The 20,756-nt window shown below is 39.3% G+C and overlaps 1 non-coding gene across 1 annotated transcript; it reads right to left on the bottom strand.

The window, feature by feature from the left end:
* Positions 1-20,284: 20,284 nt before the first annotated feature.
* Positions 20,285-20,392, bottom strand: LOC112699855 (small nucleolar RNA R71). Its single transcript, XR_003152790.1, has one exon. It is a non-coding gene; the product is annotated as a small nucleolar RNA R71 (small nucleolar RNA).
* Positions 20,393-20,756: the final 364 nt, after the last annotated feature.

The following is a 20,756-nucleotide window of genomic DNA, read 5'->3' as shown; positions in this document are numbered from 1 at the left end:
CAACTAACCAACAAGTGCACTGGGTCGTCCAAGTAATACCTTACGTGAGTAAGGGTCGATCCCACGGAGAGTATTGGTTTGAAGCAATCTATGTTTATTTTATTATTCTTAGTCAGGATATCAATTAAAATTATCAGTAGGAATTATTAGAAAAATAAAAGAACATGAAATAAATAATTGTTACTTTAATAATGGAGAATATGTTGGAGTTTTGGAGATGCTTTGTCCTCTGAATTTCTGTAATGTAATATTCAACTCAATTGCATGTAAAGTTCCTTCTATGGCAAGCTGTATGTAGGGTGTCACCATTGTCAGTGGCTACCTCCCATCCTTTCAGTGAAAACGATCCAGATGCTCTATCACATCACGGCTAATCAGCTGTTGGTTCTCGATCATGTTGGAATAGGATCCATTGATCCTTTTGCGTTTGTCATCACGCCCAGCAATCGTGAGTTTGAAGCTCGTCACAGCCATTCAATCCTTGAATCCTACTAGGAATACCACAGACAAGGTTCAGACTTTCTGGATCCTCAAGAGTGGCCGCCATCAATTCTAACTTATACCACGAAGATTCTGATTAAGGAATCTAAGAGAAGCTCATTCAATCTGATGTAGAACGGGGGTGGTTGTCAGGCACACGTTCATGGATTGAAGAAGGTGATGAGTGTCACGGATCATCACCTTCTTCATAATTAAGCGCGAATGAACATCTTAGATAGGAACACACGCGTTTGAATGGAGAAACAGAAACAATTGCATTAATTCATCGAGACGCTACAGAGCTCCTCACCCCAACAATGGAGTTTAGAGACTCATGCCGCCAAGGAATATAAAATCTAGTTCTATAGACGTCATGAGATACAAAATAAGTCTCTAAAAGTTGTTTAAATAGTAAACTAGTAACCTAGGTTTACAGAATATGAGTGAACTAAGATAATTGGTGCAGAAATCCACTTATGGGGCCCACTTGGTGTGTGCTGGGGCTGAGACTTAAGCCTCCCACGTGCTTGGGCTGTTTCTGGAGTTGAACGCCAGGTTGTAACGTGTTTTGGGCGTTGAACTCCAACTTGTAACTTGTTTCTGGCGCTGGACGTCAGACTACAACATGACACTGGCGTTGAACGCCAGTTTACGTCATCTATCTTCGCGCAAAGTATGAACTATTATATATTTCTGGAAAGCCCTGGATGTCTACTTTCCAACCCAATTGAGAGCGCATCAATTGGACACCTTTAGCTCCAAAAAATCTATTCCGAGTGAAGGGAGGTCAGAATCCAACAACATCAGCAGTCCTTTTTCAGCCTAAATCAGATTTTTGCTCAGCTCCCTCAATTTCAGCCAGAAAATACCTGAAATCACAGAAAAACACACAAACTCATAGTAAAGTCCAGAAATATGATTTTTTCCTAAAAACTAATAATATTCTACTAAAATTAATTAAAACATACTAAAATCTACATGAAATTACCCCCAAAAAGCGTATAAAATATCCGCTCATCACAACACCAAACTTTAACTGTTGCTTGTCCCCAAGCAACTAGATGAATAAAAGAGGATAAAAAGAAATCAAGAAGCAATAATATCTCAGAGTTTTAAGTGAAGCTCAGATTCTAATTAGATGAGCGGGGCTAGTAGCTTTTTGCTTCCAAACAGTTTTGGCATCTCACTTTATCCTTTGAAATTCAGAATGATTGGCATCCATAGGAACTCAGAATTCAGATAGTATTATTGATTTTCCTAGTTAAGTATGTTGATTCTTGAACACAGCTACTTTTATGAGTCTTGGCCGTGGCCCTAAGCACTTTGTTTTCCAGTATTACCACCGGATACACAAATGCCACAGACACATGACTGGGTGAACCCTTTCCAGATTGTGACTCAGCTTTGCTAGAGTCCCCAGTTAGAGGTGTCCAGAGCTCTTAAGCACACTCTTTTTGCTTTGGATCATGACTTTAACCACTCAGTCTCAAGCTTTTCACTTGGACCTTCATGACACAAGCACATGGTTAGGGACAGCTTGATTTAGCCGCTTAGGCCTGGATTTTATTTCCTTGGGCCCTCCTATCCATTGATGCTCAAAGCCTTGGATCTTTTTTTTTACCCTTGCCTTTTGGTTTTAAGGGCTATTGGCTTTTTTTGCTTGCTTTTTCTTTTTCTTTCTATTTTTTTCCACTTTTCTTCTTTCTTTTTTTCGCAAGCTTTTTTTTCACTGCTTTTTCTTACTTCAAGAATCACTTTCATGATTTTTTAGATCATCAATAACATTTCTCTTGTTCATCATTCTTTCAGGAGCCAACAATTTTAACATTTATAAAATTCAATATAAAAAATATACACTGTTCAGGCATTCATTCAGAAGACAAAAAGTATTGCCACCACATATAAATAATTAGAATTTTCCTTATTAAGAACTCAAAAAAATATTGCCTCTTTATTCTAAAAATCTACTATTTTATTCATGTTTGATGATGATGAGAAAAATAAATTATAGCTTAATTGGAGATAAAATCAAAATAGAGATACTAATTACTACTACTAATATATAACTTCTAAGGTAAATTTATAATAAGAACAGTTATCACAGAGTTAAGGCAAAGATTAGGACTTAACAACCTTTATTTTGGGAAGTGAGGGTTCCTCTAGTCTGTGGGATGCTTGATCCTTCAAGAGATAATTTCTGACGCTTCAGTTCCTTCAAGTCACATCCTTGCTCTTCCTGTTCCCTTAGGTGCCATGATCTTGATGAGTTTTAGCTCAGTGATCATGGCAAATCACACCAAACTTAGAGGTTTGCTTGTCCTCAAGCAAAAGAAAGGATAGGAGAGGAATAGAGGGAGAGGCAATTTCGAAATCCAAAAGATATGATGAGTTGAAAAAGATTTTGAAAAAGATTTGGATTGGAAAAAGATTTGTGTTTATGAATTAAGATACATTTGATATTTTTAAAAAAGGGATTTTAGAAATTAGGGTTTTTAGAAATTAGGATTAAAATTTTTGGAATTGAAGGATGATATTTTGAAACATGTTTATGCAAGAAATCATGAATTGAAACATAAAAATTAGAAAATTTGTGAAGAAAAATGAATTTTACCTCCTCCCCACCATTCTGGTGTTAAACGCCCAAACGCTGCATGTTTTGGGTGTTTAACGCCCAATTGCTGCCTCTTCTGGGCGTTCAACGCCCATCTGTTGCTTCTTTCTGGCGTTGAACGCCAGGAAGTCCTTTGTCACTGGGCATTTTTCTGAACGCCCAGGACGCTGTCAATCTGGCGTTAAATGCCCAGAAGGTGCTTCTTTCTGGCGTTCAACACCCAGAAGATGCTCCTTTCTGGCGTTTAACGCCCAGATGGCTACCCTCACTGGCGTTGAACGCCCAGTTGGTGCTTCTTTTGGGCGTTCAACGCCCAAAATGTTTCTTACTGGCTTTTTCACGCCAGTGAGCTTCCAAATTCCCTTGTAACTTTGTGAATTCAAGCAATTTACTATTTTACCTTGAAGATACTTGACATATACCTGTAAAAATCAATTGATTAACAAATAAACTTTGTAAATGGCTGGGTTGCCTCCCAGCAAGCGCTTCTTTATTGTCTTTAGCTGGACTATTACTGAGCTTTAATCAAGTCTCAATTTTGAGCATTCTTGCTCAAAATTGCTTTCAAGATAATGTTTGACTGTCTGTCCATTAACAATGAACTTTTTATTAGAATCATTATCCTGAAGCTCTACGTGTCCATATGGTGACAAGCTTGTAATCACATATGGACCTCTCCACTGGGACTTCAATTTTCCGGGGAATAATCTGAGCCTAGAATTAAATAGCAGAACTTTCTGCCCTGGCTCAAAGACTCTGGATGACAATTTCTTATCATGCCATCTTTTTTCTTTCTCTTTGTATATTTTTGCATTCTCGAAAGCATTGAGTCTAAATTCCTCTAGCTCATTTAACTGGAGCAATCGTTTTTCTCCAGCTAACTTGGCATCAAGGTTCAGGAATCTGGTTGCCCAGTAGGCCTTATGTTCCAGTTCCACTGGCAAGTGAAATGCCTTTCCATACACAAGCTGGTATGGAGAGGTCCCTATAGGGGTCTTGAATGCTGTTCTGTTTGCCCACAGAGCATCATCCAAGCTTCTTGCCCAATCCCTTCTACGGTTAATTACAGTTCGTTCTAGGATTCTTTTGAGTTCTCTATTTGAGACTTCAGCTTGCCCATTAGTCTGTGGGTGATATGGAGTGGCCACCCTGTGGCTAACTCGATAACGAACCAAAGCAGAATAGAGCTGTTTATTGTAGAAATGAGTGCCCCCATCACTGATTAGTACTCTAGGGGTGCCAAATCTGCTGAAGATGTGTTTCTGGAGGAATTTTAACACTGTCTTAGTGTCATTAGTGGGTGTTGCAATAGCTTCCACCCATTTGGATACATAATCCACTGCCACCAGAATATAAGTGTTTGAGTATGATGGTGGGAAAGGTCCCATGAAGTCAATACCCCATACATCACACAACTCAATCTCCAAGATCCCTTGTTGAGGCATGACATAACTGTGAGGCAGATTACCAGATCTTTGGCAACTGTCACAATTAAGTACAAACACTCGGGAGTCTTTATAGAGAGTAGGCCAGTAGAAGCCACATTGGAGGACCCTTGTGGCTGTTCGCTCACTTCCAAAATGTCCTCCATACTGTGATCCATGGCAGTGCCATAGGATCTTCTGCGCTTCTTCTTTAGGCACACATCTACGGATTACAACGTCTGCACATCTCTTAAAGAGATACGGCTTATCCCAAAGATAATACTTTGCATCCGTGATCAGCTTCTTTGATTGCTGTCTACTGTACTCTTTGGGTATAAATCTCACTGCCTTGTAGTTTGCAATGTCTGCAAACCATGGCACTTCCTGGATGGCAAAGAGTTGCTCATCCGAAAAGTTTTCAGAGATCTCAGTAAGAGGGAGGGATGCCCCTTCTACTGGTTCTATTCGGGACAGGTGATCTGCTACTTGATTCTCTGTCCCCTTTCTGTCTCTTATTTCAATATCAAACTCTTGTAGAAGCAACACCCATCTTATAAGTCTGGGTTTTGAATCCTGCTTTGTGAGTAGATATTTAAGAGCAGCATGATCAGTGTACACAATCACTTTTGATCCTACTAAAAAGGATCTGAATTTGTCAATGGCGTAAACCACTGCAAGTAGCTCTTTTTCTGTGGTTGTGTAATTCTTCTGTGCATCATTTAAAACACGACTGGCATAGTAAATGATGTGCATGAGTTTGTCATGCCTCTGTCCCAACACTGCACCAATGGCATGATCACTGGCATCACACATCAATTCAAATGGTAATGTCCAGTCTGGTGCAGAGATGACTGGTGCTGTGACCAGCTTAGCTTTCAAGGTCTCAAATGCTTGCAGACACTCCTTATCAAAGATAAATGGCGTGTCAGCAGCTAGCAGGTTGCTCAGAGGTTTGGCGATTTTTAAAAAATCCTTTATAATCCTCTTATAGAATCCTGCATGCCCCAGAAAGCTTCTGATTGCCTTAACATTGACTGATGGTGGTAATTTTTCAATTACCTCTACCTTAGCTTGATCCACCTCTATTCCCTTGTTCGAAATTTTGTGCCCAAGGACAATTCCTTCAGTCACCATAAAGTAACACTTCTCCCAGTTTAAAACCAGGTTGGTCTCTTGGCATCTCTTTAGAACAAGTGCTAGATGGTTAAGACAGGAGCTGAATGAGTCTCCAAATACCGAAAAGTCATCTATGAAGACTTCCAGAAATTTTTCCACCATATCAGAGAAAATTGAGAGCATGCACCTCTGAAAGGTTGCAGGTGCATTGCATAGGCCAAATGGCATCCTTCTGGATGCAAATACTCCAGATGGACATGTGAATGCCATTTTCTCTTGATCCTGGGGATCTACTGCAATTTGGTTATAACCTGAATATCCATCCAGGAAGCAGTAGTATTCATGACCTGCTAGTCTTTCTAGCATCTGGTCTATGAATGGTAAAGGAAAATGATCCTTTCTGGTGGCTGTATTGAGCCTTCTATAATCAATACACATACGCCACCCTGTAACTGTTCTTGTAGGAACCAGTTCATTTTTTTCATTATGAACCACTGTCATGCCTCCCTTCTTAGGGACGACTTGGACAGGGCTTACCTAGGGGCTGTCAGAAATAGGATAAATAATCACAGCCTCTAGTAATTTAGTGACCTCCTTCTGCACCACTTCCTTCATGGCTGGATTCAGCCGCCTTTGTGGTTGGACCACTGGCTTGGCGTCACCCTCCAATACGATCTTGTGCAAGCATCTGGTTGGGCTAATGCCCTTAAGATCACTGATGGACCACCCAAGAGCTGTCTTGTGTGTCCTTAGCACTTGAATTAGTGCTTCCTCTTCCTGTGGCTCTAAGGTAGAGCTTATGATTACATGAAAGGTATCACCTTCTCCCAGAAATGCTTATTTCAGGGATGGTGGTAATGGTTTGAGCTCGGGTTTGGGAGGTTTCTCCTCTTCCTGAGGGATTTTCAGAGGTTCTATTATTCTCTCTGATTCCTCCAGATCAGGCTGAACATCTTTAAAGATGTTCTCTAGCTCTGATTCGAGACTCTCAGCCATATTGACCTCTCTTACCAGAGAGTCAATGATATCAACACTCATGCAGTCATTTGGGGTGTCTGGATGTTGCATGGCCTTGACAACATTCAACTTGAACTCCTCCTCATTGACTCTCAGGGTTACTTCCCCTTTTTGGACGTCAATGAGGGTTCAGCCAGTTGCTAGGAAAGGTCTTCCTAGAATGAGAGTTGCACTCTTGTGCTCCTCCATTTCCAGCACCACAAAGTCAGTAGGAAAGGAAAATGGCCCAACCTTGACAATCATATCTTCAATCACGCCTGATTGGTATTTAATGGAGCCATCAGTAAGTTGAAGACATATCCGGGTTGGTTTGACTTCTTCAGTCAAACCAAGCTTTGTGATAATAGATGCAGGTATTAGGTTGATACTTGCCCCAAGATCACATAGGGCTTGCTTGGTACAATTACCCTCTAATGTACATGGTATCATAAAGCTCCTGGGATCTTTAAGCTTCTCAGGTAAGCTTTTCAGAATGACTACACTGCATTCTTCAGTGAGGTAAACTTTTTTCAGTTTCCCTCCAATCCTTCTTATGACTTAAAATCTCTTTCATGAACTTAGCATAAGAGGATATTTGCTCAAGTGCTTCTGCAAACGGAATCTTTATTTCAAGAGTCCTGAGATAATCTGCAAAGCGGGCAAATTGCTTATCCTATTCCGCTTGGCGGAGTTTTTGAGGATAAGGCATTTTGGCTTTGTATTCCTCAACCTTAGTTGCTGCAGGTTTATTGCCTACAGATGTGGATTGGGAAGCCTTTTTAGAAGGGTTGTTATCAGCACTTGTATGTGTCTGATCCCCCACTAGCAATTGAATGCCAGGGGTGGAAGCTGGAGTGGCGTTAGACGCCAGCTCTTTGCCTGTTTCTGGCGTCTGAACGCCAGAACTGTGCTCCTTTTGGGCGTTCAACGCCAAGTCCTTGCTTGTTCCTGGCGTTGAACGCCAGGAATGAGCATGGTTTGGGCGTTCAGCGCCAGCATTATTCCTCTCTGGGCTCTGATTGTCCTCAGAGGGATTTTGAGTAGCCATTTGTTCATTTTTTGGCTTCCTGCTGCTTTGAAGTGAGGTATTTAATGTTTTCCCACTTCTTAATTGAACTGCTTGGCATTCTTCTGTTATTTATTTTGACAGTTACTTTTCTGTTTGTTTTAGCTGTACTTCCATATTCCTGTTAGCCATTCTTGTTTCTTGTAGTATTTCCTTGAATTCGGCTAGTTGCTGAGTTAGAAAATCCAGCTGCTGATTGAATTCATTAGCCTGATCTACAGGACTGAGTTCAGCAGTTACTGTTTTAGCTTCTTCTTTCATGGAAGATTCACTGCTTAGGTGCAGATGCTGGTTTCTGGCAACTGTATCAATAAGCTCTTGAGCTTCTTCAATTATTTTTCTCATATGTATAGATCCACCAGCTGAGTGATCTAGAGAAATCTGAGCTTTTTCTGTAAGCCCATAGTAGAAGATGTCTAATTGCACCCACTCTGAAAATATTTCAGAGGGGCATTTTCTTAGCATCTCTCTGTATCTCTCCCAGGCATCATAAAGGGATTCATTATCTCCTTGTTTGAAGCCTTGGATGCTGAGCCTTAGCTGTGTCATCCGTTTTGGAGGAAAATAGTGATTCAGAAATTTTTCTGACAGCTGTTTCCATGTCCTTATGCTGTTCTTAGGTTGGTTATTTAACCACCTCTTAGCTTGATCTTTTACAGCAAATGGAAACAGTATAATCTGTAGACATCCTGATCTACTTCTTTATCATGTATTGTGTCAGCAATTTGTAAGAATTGTGCCAGAAACTCTGTAGGTTCTTCATGTGAAAGACCGGAATACTGGCAGCTTTGTTGCACCATGATAATGAGCTGAGGATTCAACTCAAAGCTACTAACTCCAATGGAGGGTATACAGATACTACTCCCATATGAAGCAATAGTGGGGTTAGCATATGACCCCAGAGTCCTCCTGGACTGTTCCTTTCCACTTAGTTCCATAATGGAGCAAGGGAGATGGTATGGATGTTGATATTGTCTATTTTATTATAAGAATAATTTTCAAAATAATAAAATAAAACAAAAACCAAAATAAAAATAAAATAAATAAATAAAGAAAATTAAAAATTAAAATTTATAAAAATTTGAAAAAGTTTATGAAGATTTTCGAAAAATTTGAGGAAAAAGAGAAAGTGGCTAGGATATTTTTGAAAAAGATAATAAAATATATATTAAAAAGATAGGAATTGAAAAATTTTAAAATTGAAATCTGAATTTTTGTATAAAAATTTTGAAAATATAGTTTAAAATTAGTTAGAAAAGATATTTTTTTGAATTTTGAATTTTATGATGAAAGAGAAAAACACACAAAAGACATAGGACTTAAAATTTTTAGATCTAATGCTCCTTATTTTCGAAAATTTTGGAGGGAAAACACCAAGGAACACCAAACTTAAAAATTTTAAGATCAAAACACAAGAAAGACTCAAAAACACCTTGAAGATTCACAAGAACACCAAGAACAAAAGAAAGAACACCAAACTTAAAATTTTTAGAGAACCAAGATAAATTTTTGAAAATTAAAGAAAGATCAACTAGAAAACACCAAACTTAAAGTTTGGCACAAGATTAAATCAAGAAAAATTATTTTTGAAAAAAGAGATTTTAAAAAGAAGATGCCCAATTGCCAAGAACATATACCAACGCTCTAACCAACTGAGCTATAAATTCAATGTTATTTTTAAAGATGTATTATTTTTATAGATAAAAATAAATTTTTGAAAATTAATATTTTGAAAAAGCACAAGAAAAACAAGAAAAGACACAGAACAAGACAAACCAAAGATCAAACAAGAAAAATTGACAAGAACAATTTGAAGATCAAGGAAGAACAAGAACATGCAATTCGAAAAATGAAGAGACAAGGAAAAATATGCAATTGACACCAAACTTAGAACAAGACACTAAACTCACGAAAATTAGAAATTGATAAAGAAAAATAATATTTTTTTTGAAAAATTTTTTTGAAAAGGGAATAAAGGACTCAGAATTTAATGACTCTATAACATCAAAAATAAATTATTCCTAATCAAAGCAACAAAATAAACCTTTAGTTGTTCAAAATCGAATAATCCCCGGCAACGGCACCAAAAACTTGGTGCACGAAATTGCAATCACACTTTTGCAATCCGCACAACTAACCAGCAAGTGCACTGGGTCATCCAAGTAATACCTTACGTGAGTAAGGGTCGATCCCACGGAGATTATTGATTTGAAGCAATCTATGTTTATTTTATTATTCTTAGTCAGGATATCAATTAAAATTATCGGTAGGAATTATTAGAAAAATAAAAGAACATGAAATAAATAATTGTTACTTTAATAATGGAGAATATGTTGGAGTTTTGGAGATGCTTTGTCCTCTAAATTTCTGTAATGTAATATTCAACTCAATTGCATGTAAAGTTCCTTCTATGGCAAGCTGTATGTAGGGTGTCACCATTGTCAGTGGCTACCTCCCATCCTCTCAGTGAAAATGGTCCAGATGCTCTGTCACAGCACGACTAATCAGCTGTTGGTTCTCGATCATATTGGAATAGGATCCATTGATCCTTTTGCGTTTGTCATCACGCCCAGCAATCGTGAGTTTGAAGCTCGTCACAGCCATTCAATCCTTGAATCCTACTAGGAATACCACAGACAAGGTTCAGACTTTCCGGATCCTCAAGAGTGGCCGCCATCAATTCTAGCTTATACCACGAAGATTCTGATTAAGGAATCTAAGAGAAGCTCATTCAATCTGATGTAGAACGGAGGTGGTTGTCAGGCACACGTTTATGGATTGAGGAAGGTGATGAGTGTCATGGATCATCACCTTCTTTATAATTAAGCGCGAATGAACATCTTAGATAGGAACACACACGTTTGAATGGAGAAATAGAAACAATTGCATTAATTCATCGAGATGCTGCAGAGCTTCTCACCCCCAACAATGGAGTTTAGAGACTCATGCTGCCAAGGAATATAAAATCCAGTTCTATAGACGTCATGAGATACAAAATAAGTCTCTAAAAGTTGTTTAAATAGTAAACTAGTAACCTAGGTTTACAGAATATGAGTAAACTAAGATAATTGGTGCAGAAATCTACTTCTGGGGCCCACTTGGTGTGTGCTGGGGCTGAGATTTAAGCCTCCCACGTGCTTGGGCTGTTTCTGGAGTTGAACGCCAGGTTGTCACGTGTTTTGGGCGTTGAACTCCAACTTGTAACTTGTTTCTGGCGCTGGACGCCAGACTGCAACATGACAATGGCGTTGAACGCCAGTTTACGTCGCCTATCTTCATGTAAAGTATGGACTATTATATATTGATGAAAAGCCCTGGCTATCTACTTTCCAACCCAATTGAGAGCGCATCAATTGGACTCCTGTAGCTCCAAAAAATCCATTCCGAGTGCAGGGAGGTCAGGATCCAACAACATCAGCAGTCCTTTTTCAGCCTAAATCAGATTTTTGCTCAGCTCCCTCAATTTCAGCCAAAAAATACCTGAAATCATAGAAAAACACACAAACTCATAGTAAAGTCCAGAAATATGATTTTTGCCTAAAAACTAATAATATTCTACTAAAACTAATTAAAACATACTAAAATCTACATGAAATTACCCCCAAAAAGCGTATAAAATATCCGCTCATCATAGATAAAAGCATTATTAAAGTAGTTTGAATTGCTGAAGATGTATTAGTGAGCATTAAGAGGCTCACATTTCCCATCGACTTCAACATCCTAGAAATGCCCCCTAATGACTCAGGAAGACCGTCATCAATCCTGCTTGGAAGATGGTGCACGAAATTGTGATCATCAATGGTGTCATCAACATGGTACGCTCAATTGCAATCTCAACTCTTTATCACAACTTTGCACAACTAACCAGCAAGTGTACTGGGTCATCCAAGTAATAAACCTTACGCGAGTAAGGGTCGATCCCACGGAGATTGTTGGTCTGAAGCAAGCTATGGTCATCTTGTAAATCGCAGTCAGGCGGATTCAAATGGTTATGGAGGATTAATGATTAAAAGATAAATAAAACATAAAATAAAGATAGAGATATTTATGTAATTCATTGGTGAGAATTTCAGATAAGCGTATGGAGATTTTTTGTCCTTTCCGTCTCTCTGCTTTCCTACTGTCTTCATCCAATCATTCTTACTCCTTTCCATGGCAAGCTATATGTTGGGCATCACCGTTATCAATGGCTACAGTCCCGTCCTCTCAGTGAAAATGTTCAACGCGCTCTGTCACAGCACGGCTATTTATCTGTCGGTTCTCGATCATGTCGGAATAGAATCCAGTGATTCTTTTGCGTTTGTCACTAACGCCCCACAATCGCGAGTTTGAAGCTCGTCACAGTCATTCAATCCCTGAATCCTACTCAGAATACCACAGACAAGGTTTATACCACGAAGATTTTGATTAAGGAATCCAAGAGATATCCACTCAATCTAAGGTAGAACGGAGGTGGTTGTTAGGCACACGTTCATAGGTGAGAATGATGATGAGTGTCACGGATCATCACATTCATCAAGTTGAGGAACAAGTGATATCTTAGAACAAGAATAAGCTGAATCGAATAGAAGAACAATAGTAATTGCATTAATACTCGAGGTACAGCAAAGCTCCACACCTTAATCTATGGTGTGTAGAAACTCTACCGTTGAAAATACATAAGAACAAGGTCTAGGCATGGCCGAATGGCCAGCCTCCCAAGGAGGGTTTAATCATAAAAACAAGATCAAAAGATGATCCGAAGATTGAAACATTCCCCAAATACAATAGCAAAAGGTCCTATTTATAGAGAACTAGTAGCCTAGGGTTTACAGAAATGAGTAAATGACGTAAAAATCCACTTCCGGGCCCACTTGGTGTGTGCTTGGGCTGAGCATTGAAGCTTCCATGTGTAGAGACTTTTCTTGGACCGGAACTGGCACAAAAGTGGGAGTTAAACGCCAGCTTTTGTGCCAGTTTGGGCGTTTAACTCCCACTTTTGTGCCAGTTCCGGCGTTTAACGCCGGGAATTCTGAAGCTGACTTGGAACGCCTGTTTGGGCCATCAAATCTCAGGCAAAGTATGAACTATTATATATTGCTGGAAAGCCCTGAATCTCTACTTTACAACTCAATTGAGAGCGCAACAATTAGGCTTCTGTAGCTCCAGAAAATCCACTTTGAGTGCAAGGAGGTTAGAATCCAACAGCATCTGCAGCCCTTGTCAATCTCTGAATCAGATTTTTGCTCAGGTCCCTCAATTTCAGCCAGAAAATACCTGAAATCACAAAAAACACACAAACTCATAGTAAAGTCCAGAAAAGTAAATTTTAAATAAAAACTAATAAAAATATAATAAAAACTAACTAAAACATACTAAAAGCATACTAAAAACAATGCAAAAAAGCGTATAAATTATCCGCTCATCACAACACCAAACTTAAATTGTTGCTTGTCCCCAAGCAACTGAAAATCAATAGGATAAAAAGAAGAGAATATAAAATGAATTCCAAAAACATCTATTAAGATCAATATTAATTAGATGAGAGGGGCTTTTAGCTTTTTGCCTCTGAACAGTTTTGGCATCTCACTTTATCCTTTGAAGTTCAGAATGAATGGCTTCTATAGGAACTCAGAATCCGGATAGTGTTATTGATTCTCCTAGTTAAGTATGATAATTCTTGAACACAGCTACTTTATTCATCTTGGCCATGGCCTAAAGCACTCTGTTTTCCAGTATTACCACCAGATACATCCTTGCCACAGACACATAACCGGGTGAACCTTTTCAGATTGTGACAGGGTTCTTAAGCACACTCTTTTTGCTTTGGATCACGACTTTAACCACTCAGTCTCAGGTTTTCACTTGACACCTTCACGCCACAAGCACATGGTTAGGGACAGCTTGGTTTAGCCACTTAGGCTAGGATGTTATTCCTGTAGGCCCTCCTATCCACTCATGCTCAAAGCCTTGGATCCTTTTTATTATCCTTGCCTTTTGGTTTAAAGGGCTATTGGTTTTTTTCTGCTTGCTCTTTTTTTTTTGAATTCACTACTTTTTCTTGCTTTAAGAATCATTTTTATGATTTTTTTTAAATCCTCAGTAACACGTCTCCTTTTTCATCATTCTTTCAAGAGCCAACAATTTTAACATTCATGAACAACAAATTCAAAAGACATATGCACTGTTCAAGCATACATTCAGAAATCAAAAGTATTGCCACCACATCAAAATAATCAATCTATTATAAAATTTGAAATTCATGCAATTCTTCTCTTTTTCAATTAAGAACATTTTTCATTTAAGAAAGGTGATGGATTCATAGGACATTCATAACTTTAAGGCATAGACACTAAGACACTAATGATCATAAGACACAAACATAAATAAAAATAAAGCATAATTTTCGAAAAACAGAAAAATAAAAAACAAGGATATTAAAGAACGGGTCCACCTTAGTGATGACGGCTTGTTCTTCTTCTTGAAGATCTTATGGAGTGCTTGAGCTCCTCAATGTCTCTTCCTTGCCTTTGTTGCTCCTCTCTCATGATTCTTTGATCTTCTCTAATTTTACGGAGGAGGATGGAATGTTCTTGGTGCTCCACCCTTAGTTGTCCCATGTTGGAACTCAATTCTCCTAGGGAGGTGTTGATTTGCTCCCAATAGTTTTGTGGAGGAAAGTGCATCCCTTGAGGCATCTCAGGGATTTCATGATGAGGAATTTCCTCATGTCCATGAGTGGGATCTCTTGTTTGCTCCATCCTCTTCTTAGTGATGGGCTTGTCCTCATCAATGAGGATGTCTCCCTCTATGTTAATTCCAACTGAATTACAGAGGTGACAAATGAGATGAGGGAAGGCTAACCTTGCCAAGGTAGAGGACTTGTCCTCCACCTTATAAAGTTCTTGAGATATAACCTCATGAACTTCTACTTCCTCTCCAATCATGATAGCCCAGTCTATAGTAGCTTCGGACCGGTTACTAGTGGGAATGATTGAGCATTGGATAAACTCCAACCATCCCCTAGCCACGGGCTTGAGATCATGCCTTCTCAATTGAACCGGCTTCCCTCTTGAATCTCTCTTCCATTGAGCGCCCTCTTCACAAATGTCTATGAGGACTTGGTCCAACCTTTGATCAAAGTTGACCCTTCTAGTGTAGGGGTGTTCATCTCCTTGCATCATGGGCAAGTTGAATGCCAACCTTACATTTTTCGGACTAAAATCTAAGCATTTTCCCCGAACCATTGTAAGCCAATTCTTTGGGTCCGGGTTCACACTTTGATCATGGTTCTTGGTGATCCATGCATTGGCATAGAACTCTTGAACCATTAAGATTCCGACTTGTTGAATGGGGTTGGTAAGAACTTCCCAACCTCTTCTTCGAATTTCATGTCGGATCTCCGGATTTCACTCTTTTTGAGTTTGAAAAGGACCTCGGGGATCACCTTCTTCATGGCCAAAACTTCATAGAAGTGGTCTTGATGCACCCTTGAGATGAATCTCTCCATCTCCCATGACTCGGAGGTGGAAGCTTTTGCCTTCCCTTTCCTCTTTCTAGAGGTTTCTCCGGCCTTAGGTGCCATAAATGGTTATGGAAAAATAAAAAGCAACGCTTTTACCACACCAAACTTAGAAGGTTTGCTCATCCTCGAGCAAAAGAGGAAAGAAAAGAGAAGAGGAAGAGGAAATAGAGGAGATGGATGGGGCTTTTGCGGTTTGGCTGAGGGGGAGAAGTAGTGCTTAGGTTGTGTGAAAATGAAGGGATGAAGTAGGGTTTATATAGGGGTGGAGAGAGGGGTAGGGTTTGGCCATTATGGGTGGGTTTAGGAGGGAAAGTGGTTTGAATTTGGATGGTGGGGTAGGTGGGGTTTTATGAAGGATGGATGTGAGTGGTGAAGAGAATGGTGGGATTTGATAGGTGAGGGGTTTTTTTGAGGAAGAGGTATTGAGGTGATTGGTGAATGGGTGAAGAAGAGAGAGAATGGTGGGGTAGGTGGGGATCATGTGGGGTCCACAGATCCTGAGGTGTCAAGGATAGCTCATCCCTGCACCAAGTGGCGTGTAAAATGCCCTTTTTGCCAATCTTGGCGTTAAACGCTGGGCTGCTGCCCTTTTCTGGCATTAAACGCCAGTCTGGTGCCCCTTTCTGGCGTTAAACGCCCAGAATGGTGCTAGACTGGGCGTTAAACGCCCATTTGCTGCCCTTACTGGCGTTTAAACGCCAGCAAGCTTTTCCTCTAGTGTGTGCTATTTTTCTTTCTGTTTTTCATTCTATTTTTGCTTTTTCAATTTTTTTGTGACTTCACATGATCATCAACCTATAGAAAACATAAAATAACAATGGAAAATAGATAAATATAACATTGGGTTGCCTCCCAACAAGCGCTCCTTTAATGTCAGTAGCTTGACAGTGGGCTCTCATGGAGCCTCACAGATGTTCAGAGCAATGTTGGAACCTCCCAACACCATACTTAGAGTTTGAATGTGGGGGTTCAACACCAAACTTAGAATTTGGTTGTGGCCTCCCAACACCAAACTTAGAGTTTGACTGTGGGGGCTCTGTTTGACTCTGTTTTGAGAGAAGCTCTTCATGCTTCCTCTCTATGGTTACAGAGGGATATCCTTGAGCCTTAAACACAAAGGATTCTTCATTCACTTGAATGATCAATTCTCCTCTGTCCACATCAATCACAGCCTTTGCTGTGGCTAGAAAGGGTCTGCCAAGGATGATGGATTCATCCATGCACTTCCCAGTCTCAAGGACTATGAAATCAGCAGGGATGTAATGGTCTTCAACCTTTACCAGAACATCTTCTACAAGTCCATAAGCTTGTTTTCTTGAATTGTCTTCCATCTCTAGTGAGATTCTTGCAGCTTGTACCTCAAAGATCCATAGCTTCTCCATTACAGAGAGAGGCATGAGGTTAATGCTTGACCCTAGGTCACACAGAGCCTTTGATGAGCGGATAATTTGTACGCTTTTTGGCATTGTTTTTAGTATGTTTTTAGTATGATCTAGTTAGTTTTTAGTATATTTTTATTAGTTTTTAGTTAAAATTCACTTTTCTGGACTTTACTATAAGTTTGTGTGTTTTTCTGTGATTTCAGGTATTTTCTGGCTAAAATTGAGGGACCTGAGCAGAAATCTGATTCAGAGACTGAAAAGGACTGCAGATGCTGTTGGATTCTGACCTCCCTGCACTCGAAGTGGATTTTCTGGAGCTACAGAAGCCCAAGATTTGATGGCCCAAACCGGCATTCAAAGTCACCCTCAGGAATCCCAGCGTTAAACGCTGGAATTGGCACCCAAATGGGAGTTAAACGCCCAAACTGGCATAAAAGCTGGCGTTTAACTCCAAGAAGAGTCTCTGCACGAAAAATGCTTCATTGCTCAGCCCAAGCACACACCAAGTGGGCCCGGAAGTGGATTTTTATGTCATTTACTCATTTCTGTAAACCTTAGGCTACTAGTTCTCTATAAGTAGGACCTTTTACTATTGTATTTTCATCTTGGGAATCCTTGGATCCTTGGATTATCTTTTAATCTTTGGAGTCTTTGATCACTTTGGGAGGCTGGCCTCACGGCCATGCCTAGACGTTGTTCTTATGTATTTTCAACGGTGGAGTTTCTACACACCATAGATTAAGGTGTGGAGCTCTGCTGTACCTCGAGTATTAATGCAATTACTACTGTTCTTCCATTCAATTCCGCTTGTTCTTGTTCTAAGATATCACTTGTTCTTCAACTTGATGAATGTGATGATCCGTGACACTCATCATCATTCTCACTTATGAACAGTGTGACTGACAACCACTTCTGTTCTACAAGCAAACAAGGCTCTAGTGTTTATCTCTTGGATTCTTTAACCGGAATCTTCGTGGTATAGGCAAGAACTGATGGCGGCATTCAAGAGAATCCGGAAGGTCTAACCTTGTCTGTGGTATTCTGAGTAGGATTCAATGACTGAATGACTGTGACGTGCTTCAAACTCCTAGCAGGCGGGGCGTTAGTGACAGACGCAAAAGAATCGATGGATTCTATTCCGGCCTGACCGAGAACCGACAGCTGAATTCCGCATGCTGTGACAGAGCATATGCAATCGTTTTCACTGAGAGGATGGGAGGTAGCCATTGACAATGGTGAAACCCTACACAAGCTTGCCATGGAAAGGAATAAGAAGAATTGGATGAAGACAGTAGGAAAGCAGAGAGACGGAAGGGAAGGCATCTTCATGCGCTTATCTGAAGTTCCTACCAATGAATTACATAAGTACCTCTATCTTTATCTTTATGTTTATTTCGTTCATCACCATATCCATTTGAGTTTGCCTGACTAAGATTTACAAGATGACCATAGCTTGCTTCATACTAACAATCTCCGTGGGATCGACCCTTACTCGCGTAAGGTTTATTACTTGGACGACCCAGTGCACTTGCTGGTTAGTTGTGCGAAGTTGTGTAATGCCATGGTACTGAGCTACCATGTTTTTGGGGTTCATGACCGGGGATTATGATAGTTGTGAAAAGTATTGTTCACAATTTCGCGCACCAAGTTTTTGGCGCCGTTGCCGGGGATTGTTCAGTTTGGACAACTGACGGTTCATCTTGTTGCTTAGATTAGGTATTTTTTCTTCAGAGTTCTTAAGAATGAATTCTAGTGTTTCAAGGTGATGTTCTTATCATCACCAAAGCTGATTGATCTTCATCAATTTAGCTCTTGAATGCAATGTTCTGCTGAAGCTTGGCTGACCATGTCTAATTCCTTTAGACTGAAGCTTTAGACTAACATTGCATGATTCCTGGAATTCTCATTAAGAATTTTGATACCTTTATTTTCTTCTTCCACTTAATTTTCGAAAAACACAAAAAAAATTTACAAAATCATAAAATCCAAAAATTTTTTGTTTGAGTCAAGTGTCTCATTTTAAGTTTGTTGTCAACTGCATGCATTCATTCATATGTCTTAAGGATCTTCAAGTAATTCTTGATGATTTCTTGCTCTGATCTTTGAATTCTATTGACTTGAGTGTTATTGTGTCTCATGTGCATTCTCATTAGTGTGAGTAGTATACAAACTGCTAAGTTTGGTGTCTTGCATGCATTGTTATTTGATTCTTGTTGCATTTTGATTTTTCCTTATTATTAAAAATCCAAAAATATTTTTAATTTGTGTCTTCTCAAGTCAATAATACAGAGAATTGAAGATTCAGAACATACAGCAGAGGAATCATACAGAAAAAGCTGGGCGTTCAAAACGCCCAGTGAAGAAGGACAGACTGGCGTTTAAACGCCAGCCAGGGTACCTGGTTGGGCGTTTAACGCCCAAAGAGGTATAGTTTTGGACGTTAAACGCCAGAATGTGCACCATTCTGGGCGTTTAACTCCAGGATGGCACAAGGGGGAAGATTCTGTTTTTCAATGCAATTTTTTTCAGTTTTCAAAGTTTTTCAAAATCAAATCTTTTTCAAATCATATCTTTTCAATCAAATCTCTTTCAAAATCAATTTTTTTCTATTTTCAAAGATACTTACTATCAATTAATGATTTGATTCAACATTTCAAGTATGTTACCTTTTCTGTTGAGAAAGGTTTAATGTTTGAATCATATCTTTTCTTGTTAGTCAAGTTTTTAATTTTTCAAAATCAAATCTTTTTTAAAATGTTTTTCAAATCATATCTTCTCAATCACATTTTTTTTAAAACCAATCATATCTTCTTAACCACATCTTTTTCAAAATAATTTTCAATCAAATCTCTTTGATTTCTAATTTCAAAATCTTTTTCAAAAATCACTTTACTTCTTTCCCACTTTCATTTTCGAAAATTAAGTAATGTTTTTCAAAAATGTTTTCAAAATTTTTACTTAATTTTCGAAAATCACTTCCCTTCTTCTCACATCCTTCTATTTATGGACTAACACTATTCCTTAATGCAAGATTCGAACTCCATCTCATTTGATAAGTTCGAATTTTCTACTTCTGTCTTCTACTCTTCTTTTCCTCTGACACTTAAAGGAATCTCTATACTGTGACATAGAGGATTCCACATTTCTTGTTCTCTTCTCTCTCATATGAGCAGGAGCAAAGACAAAGGCATTCTTGTTGAGGCTGATCCTGAACCTGAAAGGACCTTGAAGAGAAAGCTAAGAGAAGCCAAAGCACAACTCTCTTTAGAGGACTTGACCGAATTCTTCAAAGGAGAAGAACACATGGCAGCTGAAAACAACAATGCCAACAATGCAAGGAAGGTGCTGGGTGACTTTACTGCACCTACTCCCGATTTCTATGGGAGAAGCATCTCTATCCCTGCCATTGGAGCAAACAACTTTGAGCTTAAGCCTCAATTAGTTTCTCTAATGCAACAGAATTGCAAGTTCCATGGACTTCCACTGGAAGATCCTCATCAGTTTTTAGCTGAGTTCTTGCAAATCTGTGACACAGTCAAGACTAATGGGGTTGACCCTGAGGTCTACAGACTTATGCTATTCCCTTTTGCTATAAGAGACAGAGCTAGGACATGGTTGGACTCACAACTTAAAGAAAGCCTGGACTCTTGGGAAAAGCTAGTCAATGTCTTCTTGGCAAAGTTCTTTCCACCTCAAAAATTGAGTAAGCTTAGAGTGGAAGTCCAAACCTTCAGACAGAAGGAAGGAGAATCCCTCTATGAAGCTTGGGAAAGATACAAACAATTAATCAGAAAGTGTCCTTCTGATATGCTTTCTGAATGGAGCATCATATGTATTTTCTATGATGGTCTCTCTGAACTGTCCAAGATGTCCTTGGATAGCTCTGCAGGAGGATCTCTTCATCTGAAGAAGACGCCTACTGAAGCTCAAGAACTGATTGAAATGGTTGCAAATAACCAATTCATGTACACTTCTGAGAGAAATCCTGTGAACAATGGGACTAGTTAGAAGAAAGGAGTTCTTGAGATTGACACTCTGAATGCCATAATTGCACAGAACAAAATATTGACCCAACAAGTCAATATGATTTCTCAAAGTCTGTCTGGAATGCAAAATGCACCAAGCAGTACTAAGGAAGCTTCATCTGAGGAAGAAGCTTATGATCCTGAGAACCCTT

The sequence above is a fragment of the Arachis hypogaea genome, chromosome 6 (assembly GCF_003086295.3).
Source record: "Arachis hypogaea cultivar Tifrunner chromosome 6, arahy.Tifrunner.gnm2.J5K5, whole genome shotgun sequence".
NCBI lineage: Eukaryota > Viridiplantae > Streptophyta > Magnoliopsida > Fabales > Fabaceae > Arachis > Arachis hypogaea.
Note: the sequence above shows the minus strand (reverse complement) of the source record. Positions and strands in the feature narration are given on the sequence as shown.